Source organism: Pomacea canaliculata, linkage group LG1, assembly GCF_003073045.1.
Source record: "Pomacea canaliculata isolate SZHN2017 linkage group LG1, ASM307304v1, whole genome shotgun sequence".
Taxonomy (NCBI): Eukaryota; Metazoa; Mollusca; class Gastropoda; order Architaenioglossa; family Ampullariidae; genus Pomacea; species Pomacea canaliculata.
In genome coordinates, this window is record NC_037590.1 from 16,181,380 (window position 1) to 16,200,423 (window position 19,044).

Here is a 19,044-nt window from a genome sequence, read left to right on the forward strand (position 1 = left end):
TATCCTGGACTCCTGTAAGACAGTAGGTCAGGGACGAATATTGCTTAAATTTAAAGAAAGAAATCGCTTGCCTATGATTTCCCACGCAACGCGCTTTCTTATCATTCTATAATTAGACCAGAGTCTTAGCCTAATCGCAGTCTTAACTTAAGTCCGCTCATGCAACTCAACCCACGATCATAAATCTGGTGATTACTCACTGCAGGACAAAAGGATTAACGGGAGTTATCTCAGTTAATTTAATACCCATATACAAAAGTAATTGCTATTTCATAGGCATCATCCTTTAAGTCGATACCTGTAATTAGCAGGTCATTAAGTTCACGCACCACGACAAGATTAACATTTACTTCGCTGCTCCAGTCCCACAGCCACACAGGGGTTAACACTCCTCCAGCCTCACTATTTGTCATTCTGTGAGAACAGCTTTGACCCAGCTTGACATGACATGCAGCTAAGTTGTTAGGATATTCTGTTACTGAATATTGTAGACAGTACAAATAATATCTTCAATTTGACTCTGACTTCTGGCATTAATACTCAAAGAGTATCTGTTCATATTAACAGTCCATGAAACCTTCAGCTACCCGAACGACTATCTTTGCTGTGAATGATAACCATCATCGGATATTTCATGGATTTTGTCGTCAGGAGACAGCTACTGGACTGAATAACCTGCATTAATCAGTACCCATATACTTTTTATTTATCCCTGTACGGGATCGCATTTAAACAAATAAAAACCTTTAGCAGCTTCAGTAACAGACCATAAGATGGAAGGGTGTGTGTCGCATATTTCCATGTGCACTTTCAGTTCTCAGATATCGTTCATAACTGGAAATGATGTTAGTGTCGTCTCTAATCCTGCTTGAGGTTTCTGTCGGTTTAATATCTGGACGGCTTACTTTTATTATTTTATTTTGTGTGTTCTCCACCTTCCTCCGCCCTCGTCGCATCAAGTTCGTCAGATTATAAACCTCAAAGCTGACATTGTTAACTCAACAAAACCAACCAGCGACAATGTAATAACCAATTCACATATTGTAACATATATTTATGTATTACATTAGCAATGTATAAAGTCATTGTGATGTCACCCTCTTGTAAGTGTCGATGGCCTAAGCAATCAAATATTCCATTCGATATGATTTCATTCTTTACTCTCCCTCCCCTCTCCCCCAACCTACCTCTCTCCTTTCTCGTGTCGCTGTCTTCACGCAAACTCTAGCACAAACATAAACACTAACAACAAAACTTTTCTTCGCTTTCTATTCATATCCTTCATAAAATAACAAACCACATAAAGAAACAGCAGCAGATGCACAAAACCGTAAACCGTTGGTAGTAATGTGTTTGTCGAGACAAAATCCCAATGTGAACATGAGCAACAAACTGTCTTTTATGCTTATGATAATGATGTGTTATATTATTATGATAATGATGTGTTATATATTATGATAATGATGTTATGATAATGGTGGATTATATTGTTATGACAATGTTTTGTTATATTGTTATGATAATTGTGTGTTATAGTATTATGATAATGCTGTGTTATATTGTTATGACAATGTCGGGTGATATTGTTATGATAATGATGTGTTTTATTATTATGATAATGTTGTATTACAATATTATGATAATGCTGTGTTATATTGTTATGATAATGATGTGTTATATTGTTATGATAATGATGTGTTATATATTATGATAATGATGTGTTATATTGTTATGATAATGATGTGTTATATTGTTATGACAATGTCGGGTGATATTGTTATGATAATGATGTGTTTTATTATTATGATAATGTTGTATTACAATATTATGATAATGCTGTGTTATATTGTTATGATAATGATGTGTTATATTGTTATGATAATGATGTGTTATATATTATGATAATGATGTGTTATATTGTTATGATAATGATGTGTTATATTGTTATGATAATGATGTGTTATATATTATGATAATGAAGTGTTATGTTGTTATGATAATGATGTGTTATATTGTTATGATAGTGATGTGTTATATTGTTATGATAATGATGTGTTATATTGTTATGATAATGATGTGTTATATTGTTATGATAGTGATGTGTTATATTGTTATGATAATGATGTGTTATATATTATGATAATGATGTGTTATATTATTATGATAATGATGCTATGATAATGATGTGTTATATATTATGATAATGATGTGCTATATTGTTATGATAATGATATGTTATATTATTATGATAATGTTGCGCTATACTGTTATGATAATGTAGCATTATATCAAAAAATTGTAGCTGGCCGAACACGGAATTCCGTGTCACTCTTGTTATATTCGTCCGTATCCTGTTCACAGGTCAGACATTATTATTCGTTCTCATTCCCACGGCGGGCAACAAAATTCAGTGAGGATCGTGTGAGTCTTTGTACCCCATGTCCTGTATTCAAACGACTCTGGTTTCAGCTTACTTTCGGTTTTATAATTACTGTGGTATTTCGCACACGAATGATGCAGTGATTGCGGGTGGGGAACGGGGTGGCGACAGACAACTCAGTTGTTTAGTCACGTGTCCTGTTCCAAGTAAGGTGTCTCCAAGAAGAAGGCATCAGATTGCCGGAGGTGCCGACACCAGTACCCAGCACTGAAGAAGGAGGTAACTGTGGGTTAAGTACTGCGGCACCAGCCACCCCACGAAAGCGTTAGAAAGCAAACCGAGACTGACTGGCGAGGTGTTTGTTTTGGCGAGCAAACTCCGGGATGAATGCCGGCGGTTAATTCTTTTGCTACACACGTCCATGTGTCACACTTACAGGCTTTGTGTGGCTGTAGACCAAACAATAACAGTCGTACACATTCATTTCTCTCTCTCTCTTCCTTCTAACAGAATATATCTCTCTCTTTCTCTCTATCTCTTCCTGTTACTGTAATGTGTGTATGTAGGCTAACTTCGATTCAAAAATAAAACATAATTTATGGTAACAAAGATATGTGTAGTCCCTTCCAGTCATTGCCATAGTGAATCCAATCGTTTGTCATAGAGCGGCAGGTCTGTCCACACTGTTCGTTACTTTGCACTCTCATCTCCTACACCCCACCCACATCTCTCTTCCCTCCATCCTGACAACACCGCCAATGACCGGTAAAGACCTGGCAGGTTTCTAGTGCAGTCGGGTACCATGGTAAACTTCTCAAACCTCCATGGCCGGGTAGACTAGAGGGTGGATGTGTATGTTGGTTGGAGGCTATTTTTCTCGGCTCTTCACCTGGGAATTCCTGGGTGACTCGGAGTTACCGTCCATCCGTCTCCTGGGTTGTCTTCCTTTCACTGCCGACCCACCCGCTAATTAATTGAAGACAGATTAAAGGCAGGTGTTGCAGGACGACGCGATGTTGGCAACGATATCCGTGGAGAACGACACCAGATGGGCGGTTATCTTCTCCCAGCTGAATGTCTGATTTTTTTTTTCTAAACCGTCATGTGACGAAAGATGGGCGAGGAACGGGTACGTCAGGTACACACACAGACAGACAAACAGAGAAAAATACTTTCTCTCGTTTACTTGGAAGTTTCTCACTTGTTGATTGGACACACCTTAATCATTACGGCCACGCTATATTCACTCTTATCTCGCAACCTTTGAGAAAGACAGACCAGGGAAAAAAAAACAGTTTGAAAGGAAAGCATTGTAAGGTGGGAGTGAGAGCAGGTGAGTGAAGTTTACACTCGCAGGTGTTTTTGTTGAAGAAGATTAACTTCTCTCCTTGATCGGGACCAGCGGCTTACGTCTTTTTATTTGACTCAGGTGCAAACTGGAGGTGTGTATGAAGGGATGTGGATTTTAATGGTTGATAGAGAGGTCCTGTAGACACAAGACTTTTCCAGGTAAGGTAAACAGATTGATATCAAGGTACTCGCACTATTATGTGAATTGCAGACCTCTCACGTAGACCTTATGTAATCATTTATAATTTCATCTTTGTCATCTTTGGCCACGTAGTACGCCATTTTGCCGCCCCGTCGCCATGTTTAGCCGTTACTTCATTCTGTTCCACGACGTACCCGACTCCTTCATACCTTGGTCTAGTGCACGTGCAACACCCACCGCCTCCTCACTCCCGAAAAAAAAAATGTCTATGCACGAACAAAGTGGAAGGTGAACAGGCGGACCTGTCTTGCCACTATCTGCACAAGGATGTGGGCCGGGTACACTAGGAGTCCATGTCGCCATCATTATGCACCCGACCCACCACCCCTGCACCCCGCGTCGCTGCGCCTTCGTGCGACAGTTAGCGGAGGCTGACGACTGTCGTGCACAGCGCAACCTCCCTCTGTCAAAACGGTAACCCGGGTACTTGATGAGCTCGTTATGCCGGGTACGGCAGGCGTGGGGAAGCCATTAAGCGCACTCGCTTACGAACAGTTCCGTGTTAGAGACATTAGGAGGGTGTTGTCATGTTTGATGCTCCTGATGTTTTTTTTTTTTTATTTTTAACCCTGCTATCACTTTGTAAACATATCCTGCCCTGGCTTGTATCTATATATCTGTTCCGCTTCTCTCTCTTTTTTTTTCCTGGCTATGCATGCCGGGAAGGGATTGTTAGCCCATGAACCTTTGCTGCTCCTGTTTGTTGCCACCCGTAATAAATCTCTACTACTGATTTTTCACCAGCTGTCGGTTTGCCCAAACTGCAGCTGGCGAAATCAAAGCTTTTCTTTCTGTAAAGGGTTAACAAGTGCAGCTACTTTCCATCATTCCTACAGACGATATTTCTTTCTACTACTTCTTGTAAACTGTTTGCTTCCACTACAACCAACAGACTTGCTACTTCCATACACTAGTGTTACACACCTGCTACTGTTATTTCCACAACCTGCGACTACCACTACAACCACTAGACTTGCTTCTGTAATTATACCTCCTTCTTCTTACTACTGTTCTTTAATTGCATGAATGTAGTTCTTTCAGACTGCGCTGCTGTCTCTCGTTCTGTTACTCCTGTTATTCTGTTGGAAAACAGTTTCTGGTAATGTCACACAGTTATTTCATGTTTAGTAGTTCATTTATTATGAGAAATGTTGTTGAGTGGTCAGAAGATTAGATTGAGTAGACTGAGAGCCACAATAACAAACAAAGGATAGAGTTGTCGTACTAAAGATTTTTTTTCTGTTGCTGTTACATTTTTATGTTTTATAGTTTTAATCAAATAACAAAAGCACCACATGATACCAAGTTTGACTTTAGAAAATGTGGTCACGTGATTGCAGATTCCACGCTGGCTAGCTTGCATGCTTTCATTCAGCTGCTGACCAGATGAAGTGCTATTGCTGGGTATGCCAGTCACACCCACCTGTCTGACTTCTTGCAAAGAGGGAAATATAGATATATAAACAAATAGAAGTGATGAACATCATGATGAAGTCCTGCCGTCTCTCTCTCACACACACATACACCCACGCATCTTGTAATCTCCATCATTGTTTCAACTCTCCCTTTAAGTGAATCCATCTTTGACAATCATTTGCATGACGAAGTCACGTGTCATCGTGTTTACAAATTTGCAGACACCGTGGATCGTTGCAGCCTTTCACCTTTACCCTCTTAAGTACACGTGACTTGCTTTTTCGCGAAGCAAAATATCTTGATCCCCATCCTCCTTCCCAAAAAAAAAAAGTTCCTCCTTTTGCAGCCTTCGTTCGCACCGTCACCCACCCTGCCCACCCTGCTCACCCCGCCCACCCTGCATCATGAGAAAGCGATTTGGAGAAAACGCTGACAGAGGCAACTTTCATGCGACCGGAAGTCGTCTGCGATGTCTGACGCGTCATCGCCCCTCTCACCCCTCCGTCAGCTGCCGCGACCGCAAAGGGGGAAATAATCGGCTTCGGTTAGGTCGCGTCACCTGAACCGCGCGCTGATGCAAACGCGTGCGTGGGTCGCTCCGACAGCCTCTCCTCTCGTTCTCAGGCCCAGGCTCCGCAGTCGCGCTGCAGCCTCAATTATTTCCTCACGGCCTGCTGCCTGAAGTGATGTGCCGGTCTGGGCACCTCAAAAGAAATCTTTCTTTCTGATTGGCCGAATACTTCAAAATCGTCTAGACGGCCATGAAAGGCTAGTTGTAGTGAACTCCCTTGTTCCGGTTTCCTCCCCTTCTCTCCAGCCGACTGAGCATCCGTCAAGCGAGGGGGAGATTTCTATTCATAAAAAAATAGACAATAACAACTAGATCCTAACCTACATCATCAGCCATATTTTTTTTTTTTTTGTCCTTTGGAAGATTGGGGAAAAGAAGAGATGTCTTACCTACCACGAACTTAAATTTTCTGGGGGAAAACAATCTCGTGATGACTGGTGAAAATTGGAGCATGACCCCGGTAGAAGATAACATCAGTGACTCGTACACTTAATAGTCAACAAACATCGCCGATCATCTACCGTCAGTTGTAATGAAAGTTTGTGTTTGTGCGAACAGACGGATATGATCAGGGAGAGAGATTGTACTTTTAGCCAGTAAACGAGTTCGTTGCCAAGACAACACTATCTCAAATGCTGCAGTCTCCGGAGATACTGCTGGAAAACAACTCATCGGCCACCCTGCTTCCATTCCTGGTTCACATTAAGAGCGAGATGAACAGAGCTTGTCATTTTCCCACGACTGTAGTTCTCCGACAAACATAATCTTTGGGGACCACTTTGTGTATCCATGGCGACAGTGACAAGCTTACCCATGCAGGTGGATCGCCATTTTCGAAAGCCAACTTCATTACCAACACATCTCGAGATTACAGAACAAGGGTTCCAAAGACCATAATAAATAAATATAGTCTGATGTTGAAACCGCGATAAACACCACCAACCAACCACCCCCAATAAACATACTCTCAATGTGTGGAACAAGCGGGAAATAACTTTTGTTGTGATGATTGAAACATGTTTGGATGAAAATAAGGATTTCAGATTAAAGTCGCAGGTGATGATAATAAAGACAAAGCTACATTTTTCTAATATTCATCATCTGAACAGAAAATATTCTAAATTAATGCTTCAAGATAAGAAACAAATTTAATCTCGTGTCATCCATCGCTGATTCAAAATAGCTCTTTGGTGCACAGGTTTTATTTAGCATGCTGAAACTGAGAAAGACATGCTTATTAATTAATGATGAATACTGTAAAAGGAACTCACCAAAACACGACACCGAGAAATGCTCAGTCTGCAGTCTTGGAGACAAATGTTGTCAGGAATACAATGAGGCTGTAATGTCGGCGATGCCGTACACAACCAAAAGATGTCTTCACACTTCCAAAGCGTCCATCTTGAGACTTCGATGGTTCGAATAAAATGACAGCAGAAGACCAGGATGCATTGGTTGCCAGGATAAATGGTTCAGTGTCTGTTTAGGACAAGAAGTTGAAACGATTTGACCGTCTGCTTCTCGTGCCCGGGATGTTTCAAGATTCCTTTTTGACGACCTGCACACAGATTGGAAAAATGCATTATAAATCTTTGTCATCAAGAGATACTGAAAAAAAAAATTACTCTCATGGTGCAATTGGGAAAAGGGAAAAGAGAAAAAAACAAGCCATACGCACACTTGGAATGAGAAAGAAACAAAGCGGAGATGGGTAAAATATATGTGAGAGAGAAAGGAAGAGAAAAGAAAGAAGAAACAGAATACTAACAATTTATTTTAAATTTTTTGACATGAAACAACATTCTACTACCGTCATCATCAAAGAACAGAGTAAAAGACAGAAAGAAAAGACACTGAGGTTGACGAAAAGCTTGTCAATGACAGTCAATCAAATCACTCAGCACGACAAAGATCACCTGGAGACTGGCTGAAGGTAGACAAACTTCACTCCATCCCCTAATTAAAGTGCTTTACAATACAACTTTTGTGAAAATCTACGCATTTGCCGGCAACCTCAGCCTGTAGGTAGGCAGCAGCTGCATGCGACTCAGCCTGCACCCCGTTGCCTGTAGGTGTCGCTGCGGCAAGCGGGTTTGGAAGGCTGGTCAGGTGCCGCCGAAGACGTCCTGAGCAAATGTCGAAAGTAGGGACGTTAAACACAGGATCAATTGACAAAACTTCCTGCGAGGACGGCGCACAATCCGCCTTCATTGCCCATGCCTTTAAAGAAAAGTGGGATACACTGACTTCTCGTGCCTCCCACAATGCCGTTCTACCCTGAGTGTATTTTCCCTGCGTCTGAGGCCTCCTTGGGTCAGGCAGATGCTAGGGGTCAACGAGGAACCGTCGCTGGCGATGGTCCTGCCTTCATTCCTGTGAGGTCACCGAAACAAAGGAGGGTCGGGCAAGCACACAGGCTCGCCGTACCCCAGATGTAACGCTGATGATGTTTAAAAGAAAAGAAGAAAGAAGAAAAAAAACCTTCAAGTCGCGTCATTAGTGACCGATTTGCAAGTGTTCTCTTAAATTGACACGGAGCGTGGTCTGAGAAACAGTCGTTTACATGGCGGGGCCAATCAAATACGCCTCGCGCGTCTGAAGTGCAGGATGTGTTTGCCGGCGCATGCGCATTGAACGTCTTGGGCACTCGGTGTGGAGAAGTGACAAAATGACAAAGGTAGTTCAAAGGTCCTTCTATGCGGACAGCATTTGCTTCAACTACAAGTAATTTAAAAACATATTGTGGAGGGGGGGGGGAGGCGGAGGAAGGAGGAAATCGAAACGCCTGTCATGTCCAAACAGCTTAGTCAGACAATGACGTGGACCCTGTTAGCTAGAAATAATCGCTAACCCCAAAAAGTAACATTCTGTATAACCTGCCTGGCACAAAATAAACTAGTTTCCTGTTTCGAGTCAGTAGGGCGGGGATGGGTGGAATATCATGCACCCACACTTTAAATAGTTCTGTGGAAATCATGAGCATAGTTCATTTATTTGCGGTCAAAGTGAAAGTCAGATCGTATGACCAATGGCGTCTCCTGAAACCAAGCAAGATATTGACCATGAATAATTTTTGTAAAACCTTTCATAGAGCAGATATAATAAAGTTATAAAACCAAGAAACTGCTGTAGTAGATATAAAATACCAATATTCACAAATCTGCTTCAGGAAAGTGTCGAATATTGGACCAAAATTAAAGCGTAGAGAAAAGGAGCCAATCACAATGTGTTTCCAAATCCTCAACAAACTTATCTAACAGCAAATCCATATTCACGGTTATCTTTTGTATAACATACTGACTGGTCAATACTTGTTTACTACTTTTAGGAGCAGGACATCGCATAAACCAGAGAGAAGCACGCGCACACACACATACATCAATTCACTAAGAAACAAGGGCAGTCCATTCAGGTTTAAAAAAAAACAATTAAACGTCTGCGAGGCTATAAAAAAGGATGAGAGGCTATCCCTCGAATGTTTGACTGAGGATAAACTCCTTTCAAACCTTCGCCCGCGAGCTGCGAGTGAGGGGCAATTGCCTGGAGGGCAGCGAGGAGCAGTTGGGATGCTAGAAGCCATCATCTGAACTCGTCCTTTGGGCTTTTTGTGGCCATCTGTTGTCCCAAGACTCAACTCTGCCTTGACACTTTCAGGCACAGAATGGGACCACACAAAGCGCGAATAATTAGAGAGGATTTTGTTTTTTGCTTTTATCCCGATTAACCGTGATGGAAACTAGAGGAACTGCAAAACCCAAATGTACTATATATCCCAAAAAATATCGATTTAGATGTCAAAACATTTATACTTATATTTATATACACGGGATATTATCTATCTAAAATTACATATATTCAAGTGCATGCATTCATGGAAACATATATATATATGCTGGCTGTATATCTCTTCTGTCGAGCGTCTTGACAACAAATATTTCCTTTATTGACAGAAAATCTTTCTATTTCATGTTATGACTAGTGAAATGTCTAAAACTTTTAACCTCTGTACCCAATATAATAATTCGAATGTAGTTGCCATGTCACACAAAGCAGGGCAACACAATGAAAAACAATTTGCATGGCAGGATTAGGATGGCAGTTTAATATTTGTCTTCAGGGCTTAATTCTGCGTTTATCCACAGGCGTGTGATTTTATCTTTACGAACTTCTAGAGTACAAAGATACAAATAATCATGCTGTATATCAATACGATCTTTTTAATTCCCTGCATAGCTCCTCTAAAACAACAAGTGGGTCTCGACCAAGACAATTTAAAGGACAATAACCAATAAACTATTTTACACTTGCTGTCTCAAAATTTAAGTCACAAGATTGCTTCTTGTATGTAAATTGAAAGTAAAATGTTGTAGAGATGTTGAACAATGTGTAGTTCGCTATATAAAGGATTGTCATGTGGAAGGCTAGCACAACCCTCCTTTCCTTCCTCCATTTTTTTATCTTCATTGATATATGGGGTACACTTGTTGCACCAGCACATATTATTATATATCACAGCACAGCAGTCTCTCTTACATACAAAGAATGAATACTGGACATCTGAGTCTCCTTGTACTAGTTACAAGTGTTTGTGAGGCCCATCAAGTATCAAACTAGCAATCGTGAACTTAGACCACACTAACCACTCGATGTTCAAAACTTTTCCCGACGTCTACAGATGGGCACCAACCACTTTTCTTTCTAACTACGACTGTAACATTATCATTGCAATTTTTTCACGAGTTTGTCAAACACCACTAGAAGTTGGAGAACAAAGGCATCTCAAACACAATAATTTATGACAACAATCTTCCTGACCTATTTCTTTCATTCTTTTTCATTTTTTTTTTCATCGCTAGACAAACAAAAGCAGTGAGGACTATACACCGATACAAGCAGTGTTAAACCCTTTATTCTCAACAGCCAACTATTGTCGGGTAAAGCAAACTTTCTACATTACAGCCAACAGCCAAGATCTGATAGAAAACCAAACTTCTCTATAACAGACAAGAATAGATGAGTAAATCAAACTCTTTACATTTCAGCCAAGGGTTGCTGGTGTAAACAAACTTTTTCATTCAGTCATTCTCCTTTTTCTGGTATCGGTTGCCAGGGGAGCAAAAGGAGAGATGCGGCAGCTGACAAAGCCGCGGCTCACATCTGTCTCGGGCAATAATGATCAAGTACCGCATGGGTCGACCAGTCCACTCGTCTTCGTAAACCATTTATTCTTCAGCCCACAGTGGTGTCCAATCCACTCCAAGGTACCTTGTAGAAAAGTCTTCGACAAAGTGTCGCGTCGGGTTACAAGGACAGACTAGATCAGTTTATGGTGCCTGACTGTTGTAAATAGGTGTCTTGGTGTCATGTGAGTGTGGTGACCAAAGCCAATGGTCTTATATTCCATGTAAGAGATCCGGAATGCCTCCTCTGACACTTTTTTCTCGATTTACCTGGATAATCCTCTAGTAACACAGTCCACATTTAACATCCGTAAAGCAGGATTGGTATAAGGATGAACTCGTACTTAGTAGTAAACCTGATGTTATGTCCGCCCAGACTGTCCAGTCATTGCCATTGCTGCTGTCGCGGTCCTGATGCGGATATCTGTTGTGGAGTTGTTGTCTTCATTACAGCCAAGCTTTCTCCAGTCAAGCAAACCCTTAGGTATAGACACGGCAAGGTAAACCCGTTAAACAGCAGCAAAGTGTAACGAATAACGCGCTGCAGGAACAAAACGAATTTCCTTTTTCCAAAATGGGGTCGAGGCGACACGGCCAATGTTGACAGCGCACTCCAGCTTCCAAGTCAAAGATAACATGTCCAGGTACTTTCAGGTATGTGTAAGGGGAGATTATTACGCGGCTTGGGGAGATTTTGGCGGCTGTCGCTGCGCACACCCAGTGCAAACAGGACGAGGACAGCATCTGCACTGTGCGGGGCTGTGGCTGGTGTAATGAAAATGCATCAGCGCCCGACTGGTACGTGGGTTGTTGTCGAGCGCTTTAGTGTTAATTCTGCTCCACCGCACGCACTAATTATACAGTTTTTCCCTCTCCTTCGTGCTCCCTGTCTGCCCCGATCCGTGATGTCCATGTTTGTCTCAGATTTTTTCTTCTGACTGAATAATATGGTGGATAAGCTTTAACCTATCCTTTCATCTTATCTCTCTCTCTCGTTTTCCGTGCGTGGATTTTTTTTCTTTTTCTCTTCATCTCTCTTACTCGCCCGCTCGGAAGATACACTCATTCAAACAAGGACATTCTCACCTGCGCCGAAGGAGGTCAAAGCCGTGACGCCATGGAACATGTCGGAACATGCTTACACCTGAATAACATACCTTCCCTGATCTTTCACTGCCTGTAACCATGACAGTGTAAAGTATCCATGCTCCAGTATGAATCATATACTTCTCTTCTTTTTTTTAGCGTGTCTGTTTTCTCGAACACTTATGTTTTATAAAAGAGGAAGGAGCGATGAAAGTAATTCGTCATTCATTTCACAAGAAAGAAAAACTGTTTTGTTTACCAGTATAGTGGATCAACAGAACAAAAAGCTACACGGTATGACCCAAGGTATTTCCCTTTAGAAATGTTCAGAGTGTGGACAATGATAAAGATTTTCTTTTTTGTTCAAAATAACCTCTAATGAACTAAACTAAACTTTCAACACATACTAAATGGCTACACAAAATTACTTTATTACATATTACAAGATTATGTCAAGAATACATTTGAAACACATAATTATTTTAAAGCCGCAATATCAGGATTACATTTTCAACACACGTTACACGATTACACATGTAACACACTCCAGTGTCCATTGTCTTTTCGTATCCGGAACTTTCTGCTCTACATCAGCAACCTTGGAGTACCCGCCCTCCCTACCCCTACTTCATGTCTTTGCTAAGACCAACGGCATTATTCGCTTGCAAACAGACCGAGTGAACTGTCCTAGGGATGCTTACTTTTTTCGAAGAATGCCGATCTGAAGACCTCGACAATGTGCTTCCGGGTTGTAACTTGAACCGGATGTTACCGCGAAATCGTCATTAAGTCCACGAAGATGGCGTGCGCCACGCTCTCCAAACAAAGTTTCGAAGCTGCGTGGCGCAAAGACCCTCAGATCCTTGTGGGAGAAGGCGCTTGCCAAGGCTCTCGTTTATTGACGATAACATCTTTTGAAAGGAAACATTGCGATGCGTAACATTCAATGGAAGTAGTAAGGGGGTGGGTGTAATGGGGGGAGGGAGAGTGAGGAAGGGGTGTGTGGTTACTTGAGCTCGGTAAACAAGCAAAGCGAGGATCGTCTTTCAAGAATTCAGGGTTGTCAGTCCTGCCATTGCGAGCTTCACGTAACCTGTGTGTACTTTTCGTGGAGCCGATAAACGGAAAACGCAGGCCTGCCATTACTCTTGCTGGTCGATGAAAGAAAAAAAAATGTTGGGTGGTGTGTCCGACAGCTGGGATTCGATCTACATTCTAGCTCTGGCCTTGACCCAGAACAATCCCTGACAGAGTATTGGCTCTGGCACACAAAGGATGCGGATGTCAACAAAAACAGTTTGCAGGTTGTCATTGTCTGCTGAATGTCATTCACTCTGTCATTCCTTGACCCGTTTCGCCATGTACTCCGCCTTTTTAATTCATTATTCTCCATTATCCACGACATGAAGATTCCCTCCCTTTTGGGGAGAATAATTAAAAGGTTATAAAAGGAAACAAAATATTTTAAGTATTACAAAAGTCCGGGTCAAGACTGTACTGCCATCGGTCAGAGAGATTAACTTGATGCACGAGCGACATGTAATGTTTGATAGAGAGATTACAACAACCAACTGATTAACCTCTTCAGTGCTGGCGTATTTTCTTCGACAATTGTTCATGGAGGGGATATAATCTGCAACTAAGCACTTAATTGTAGGAATGTCAAATGTCTCATAACAATCCAAAGAACCCAAAGCCAAGAAAAAAAACCTTAAAAAATAACAGACAAACGAAAAATATTTTAAAACTGAGAAAGGTTATTAAGTGAGCGAGCAACCTTCATTTACATTCAGCCTGTATTTCAAGTCCCAGTATTTAAGCATCATTTAAAGTGGAGGAGGTGAGAAGGTTGATTTGGCAACAGGTGAATCATCATGTAAAGAGAAAATACAGTAACCGCCCATGCTACCCGAACGTGCATGACTCCACTCTTCTGTCTAGCCCGTCCCACTCCAATCCTGATCATACGAGTATCCCACAAAATTCGTAAATATTCTCCACCCCCACTCTTCTCTTTCCCTCACCCGGTATAAAATGAAACCTGGGGTATCTGTGTGTTCAGTGGGACAAGTTGTTGTTAGCTCGCACTTGTCACTGTTATCCGCACGACAGACGCTCGGGCGTTGGAGGGGATGGAGGGAAACTCCAGCAGCTGTTCAAAGACAACAAATCTTCCTTCAACAGACACAACAAAACTGGAGTAGTGAGCCGAAGTTTCATCTCTGCTCTCCTTCTTTTATTTATTTTCGCTTAATTCCAAGAGTCATTGGGTCAAACCATGTGACCTTCCAACAAGTAGTCTCATTTACTTCCGGATATCCAGACTTCTGCTTTATCTGTAAAAGTGAACAGGAACTTATTGCTATTTTTCTTGAACATTAATTTAAACGATTTGTGTCGCCACCCGAACAGTTCGCGAGATGAAATGACAACTGCGGTCGTGAGGTCAAAGGAAGTTGCATGCGCATGAGAACAGCTTTCCGGAAGTACGTCATCAAGTTTGCAATGACCTGCTTCCACTGATGCGACCACTTCAAGTAAAAATATCTGACGATGGTGGAGACTACTATGGTGGACTGATGAGCAAGGTGAAATCAGAAAGTTAGCATCTACAAGAGGAAGTTTAAAAATCGAGACATTGCCGGATGTTGAAGTCCTGTTTTCAGGTCGGAAGTGTGTTGACAGCACGTGAAATCTTCTTAAGGTCGGCTCAATAGTACAGTCATCAAAAACTAGCTTGTCATCACTACAGAGAGGATTGTAATGACTCTTAATGTGAGACAATAAGGGAGTCGCGGTGCCAGACCATCAGAAATACCATTAAATGAGACGGTTTATAAAAGGAGTGGTCTAGTACCAGTGAATAATGCTTCAGTCTTGTCAGGGTCACTCATTCAGTTATGGAAGTTTGAAAGGAGTAGCGATGGATATCAATTTTTGTCAATGGAGGGGTAACATATATTCGGGTCTTGTCTGTGAAGATAGTCGAGGTCATGACACTCGATGACCAATGATTAGAGGCTGCGTGTTGAGACCAGGCTCACGACAGAATCCTGGAGATGTCATAGATGTCTGGAAAAATGCTGTAAGGAACGGGAATCAATGAGGACAGTCTGAGATTGCACGCAGAAGTAGTTCAGAATCAGAAAGGAGTAATATCTTGACTATCAGAAAGTGGAACAGTTGACCAATTTTCACGGTCAACAGAGAAGTCAATACAGGCTCCGAAACTAGAGATGTTGTCAGTGGCACAGAGAAGGTCAAGTCAGACGGTAGAAACTAAGAAACGGGAAATCTTTCCGGAACAGAGCAGAAGACAAATTAGTCCCAAAGTCGGCGCAGTGTCATGTCAAAATAACAGAATCAGATAAAAGCAGCAGACCAGCCTCATCACAAAATGGACCCACGTGGACATTCTTGGTTTTTCGATGCGTAACCATTCGACGTCCACATGTTGGTCTCATGATCCTGACAACACGACCAATCTTTTCTCGGAACCTTTTTTTCTCTTTTCCTCAACCTTTCCTTGCTTTACCCTTCCCCAAGCCTCTAGGAGTTAGGTTCCCATTCCAGAGAGCTGGGTCGACTGGTTGGAGGGGGAAGACTTCGCTGCGCTACATGGGGATCAGACGGGGGAGCTTCTGGACTCAGATGTCAGTTCTCTAACCATTTACTTCCTTGGGAACATGTTTAAAGGGCGACACGAGTTCTCAGCGAAAATTACTGGAAATAGAGCTAAAGTGTCACATAAACTATTTGCGGTGGTATTTTATGACAAAGAGGGACTATAATATTATAGTTATGTTTTATTTTTCTTAATCACAACTGGATTTGTCGAGAAAACAGGAAGGGGCGAAATGGTAGTATTTCTAAAAACAGAGTCAGCTTATCCAGCACAATGATGAAAACAGCTGACAGTGTGAGGGCACCAGTGGGCTGAGAACAGACAATTAATAATAATACAACATACTACAATGTCCGTGATTGTTGCCCGTTAAATGTTACTATGGAGAAGATAACCCTAACCGGATGATAAAGAAAATATTTTCCACTCGTGTCGTCCTTTAAAAACATTGAGGAGATCGTGAAACGAGGAGGGGAAGTAATTTAGAAGCGGTAACAGGCGGTAAGCAGTCTGATCACTATCAAAGGGACGCCATCGGAGTCTCTCGCTAACGTCCAGATCGCCAAACGGGAACGGAAGCCGCCTGCTGGATCTCAAGTGAGATATTCAGGCGATGATCGTTAAGAGGAAACCTCTTCAATCGCTGCACCAAACTGCTTATGATACTTCTCTTCCTGGTGATTCAGCGATAATGATGAGGCCAGCCATTGACGGATACAGCCAAGGATACAGTTGCCAAGAAGCGAAGACAGCAAAAGACTTGTGGGAGTAACGCAAAGGAACTTGAGATCAGGGATTGGAAAGACCAGCAGAACCGGAATCAGACACGTAAACATAAAAATGTACATGGTAGGTCTAAAGTAGGATATTCATCGGTACCAATTACGGTAAGTACACTCATACAACAATCATACAAACATTCCGCAGTCACCAAAACTACGGGGAGAGAGAGAAAAAAATGCAAAGGATGTAGCACGATCAAGAAGTTGCCATCTAGAACATTCTATGTCCAAGCTAAACCATTTATTTACTGTCCTTTCCAGTAAAGCAGCTAAAATGCCCTTCCTAACGCCACCAGGTAACATCACATCAACGTCACATAGGTGACACTGTGAATTCCTCTTACGTCACCAGGTGCAACAGATGATAACGCTGCTGACACCTGGGCGCTTCATGGTAAGAACGATAACATGAAGAAACTCCAGAACAATAACTTGTCTCCTCTTGTTTCACACACACAGAGGGCACTCAGACATCGTGATCTTCGGATGGCGGACAGCGTGACGTGGTGTTAGTGGAAGGAGGAGATCATGCAAATTAAATAAACAAGTTTAATCCAGATTTTCGCCAGCACACATCACTGCACGTGCCGGGGTCGCCATGAGGTTGAGGGAGGGAATGGGAGGGGATCAGCTCTGCTGCAGCGTCAAACATCTCCTTGTTTCCCCATCTCAACGCCTGAGGTGAGAAACTGTGTTGCTGCAGTCTGTCCCAACAGACAACGCACTTCAGTGACGTCAGTGCTGAGCGCTTGCCACCAGTGCAGTGGGGGTTGGAGTGGTGGGTTCGGATCTCACCAAAGCCACGTATTTTTTTTTCTGCATTTCTCGGCTGTGATATCACTTTAGTTCCTGGTAAACTGTATAACACACTAATTCTACACTTCCCTACCCACCGCACTCCTGTGGCACAATAATATAATCCCAACATTTCTAAATAACAACAACGGTGCTTTGAAAAGATGAGACTTTAAAGGTCTTAATGTGACACTGAAACGGCATCATAGAATTATTATACTTTGCACTGTGTGAACTTGACTAATAGGAATAACTGTCTTTCATGATTGATCTTTTCTCCGAGTTTTGTGGAAAATGTATATCTGATCTCTTCATTGCTGCACACTTACGACACATAATCTTTAACACCATTACCGGTTTGTATAAGTGCTGTGCCGCTGTATTTCACGAATCTAAAGTACATCACAATAATAAAAATAATAATAATAAAGATACTAACACTCGCCTCTGACATGGGTTATCTGTGATCCACTCCTGTCTCTCTGCATCCTTGCATCCTTCTTCCACCGTGCGCCATGCCGTGTGTCAACAAAGCGATGTCTGGTATACGGACACACGCAGTGTCAGTGCTACGTATGTACTTATGTATATTCAACTGCTTGTAACTCTATAGCAAACTGTTCTCACGTGGCCTTATATTGACATTACTGCATGTAGGCTATTGTCAAACACTTCCCATCCCATCTCACCCGCCTGTCCTGAAACTAGACGCAAAATGCACCCAGGTACATTGTTAACTACCATTAGAGAGAATTGTTATCTTTTACCCTCCTTCGCCTTTCCTTTCTTTCTCTCTTTTGTCCACTTATTTGTTCTTTTTGTTATTGTTTCGTTTATTCATTGTTTCTTTCTTTCAAAGCGTTTGTTTGTTGGTTGGTTGGTTGGTTGGTTGGTTGGTTGGTTGGTTGGTTGGTTGGTTGGTTGGTTGGTTGGTTGGTTGGTTGGTATTCCCGCCGAGGTCAGCGGGTTGTGCATCATCGATATCCAGGCAACAGAGAAAACTTAACTGCAATGATACGAAGGGGAATCGGAGACACGGTTAATGGGGCGGAAACAGGAACACAAGTAGAAAAGCCAGCCGTCCATCGAACGAAGAGGAGAAAATAATTTCCACTCGAGTGTCATCGAACCCTCGGGATCAACTTCCCACCCACCTTCGCTCCAATCCCAGTGTCGGATGAGGTGTCAGAGCCGAGAACAGTAATTTCTCGGCTGCTCTTGGGAATCCTAGAAAGGTAATTACAACCACGAGTTGTTTACTCCTGCCACGGACCGCAGCTCTGACATACTGATATCTGATTCAGCAGGTGCAATAAAACCTTTCACTACTGCTTGAAGGCAATGTCCAGAGATTGCATCCCTTTCTCTGTATCAGATCGACTGCAGAAAATCCCAGGGAAAGTCGCCCCTTACAGTGTTTCCTTTGAAATATCAAGATGAGGTGTTATCTCCCTGAGTCTGATAGCATCCAGCCTAATTGGCACGGACTTGATTCGAGACAGAAATCGCCAAAAAAAAAAAAGAAAGACAGAAAAAAGGAAGACAAATATAAAAAAGCTTGTCATTCAATGGCTGAATAAACAGAAGAAAAAAGGAAAGGCGGCCTGTTTGTATTTCAAACACATTCAAGTATCAGACAAATGATTCAACTGAATGT

The 19,044-nt window shown here is 42.1% G+C and overlaps 1 long non-coding RNA gene across 1 annotated transcript in view; it reads right to left on the reverse strand.

Annotated features, from left to right (window-relative positions):
* Positions 1 to 19,044, reverse strand: part of LOC112571896 — a 58,522-nt gene that overhangs the window by 27,340 nt on the left and 12,138 nt on the right. Inside the window, exon 2 of the long non-coding RNA XR_003100905.1 lies at positions 7,191 to 7,477. This is a non-coding gene — a long non-coding RNA (uncharacterized LOC112571896). The remainder of the gene's footprint in view (positions 1 to 7,190; positions 7,478 to 19,044) is intronic.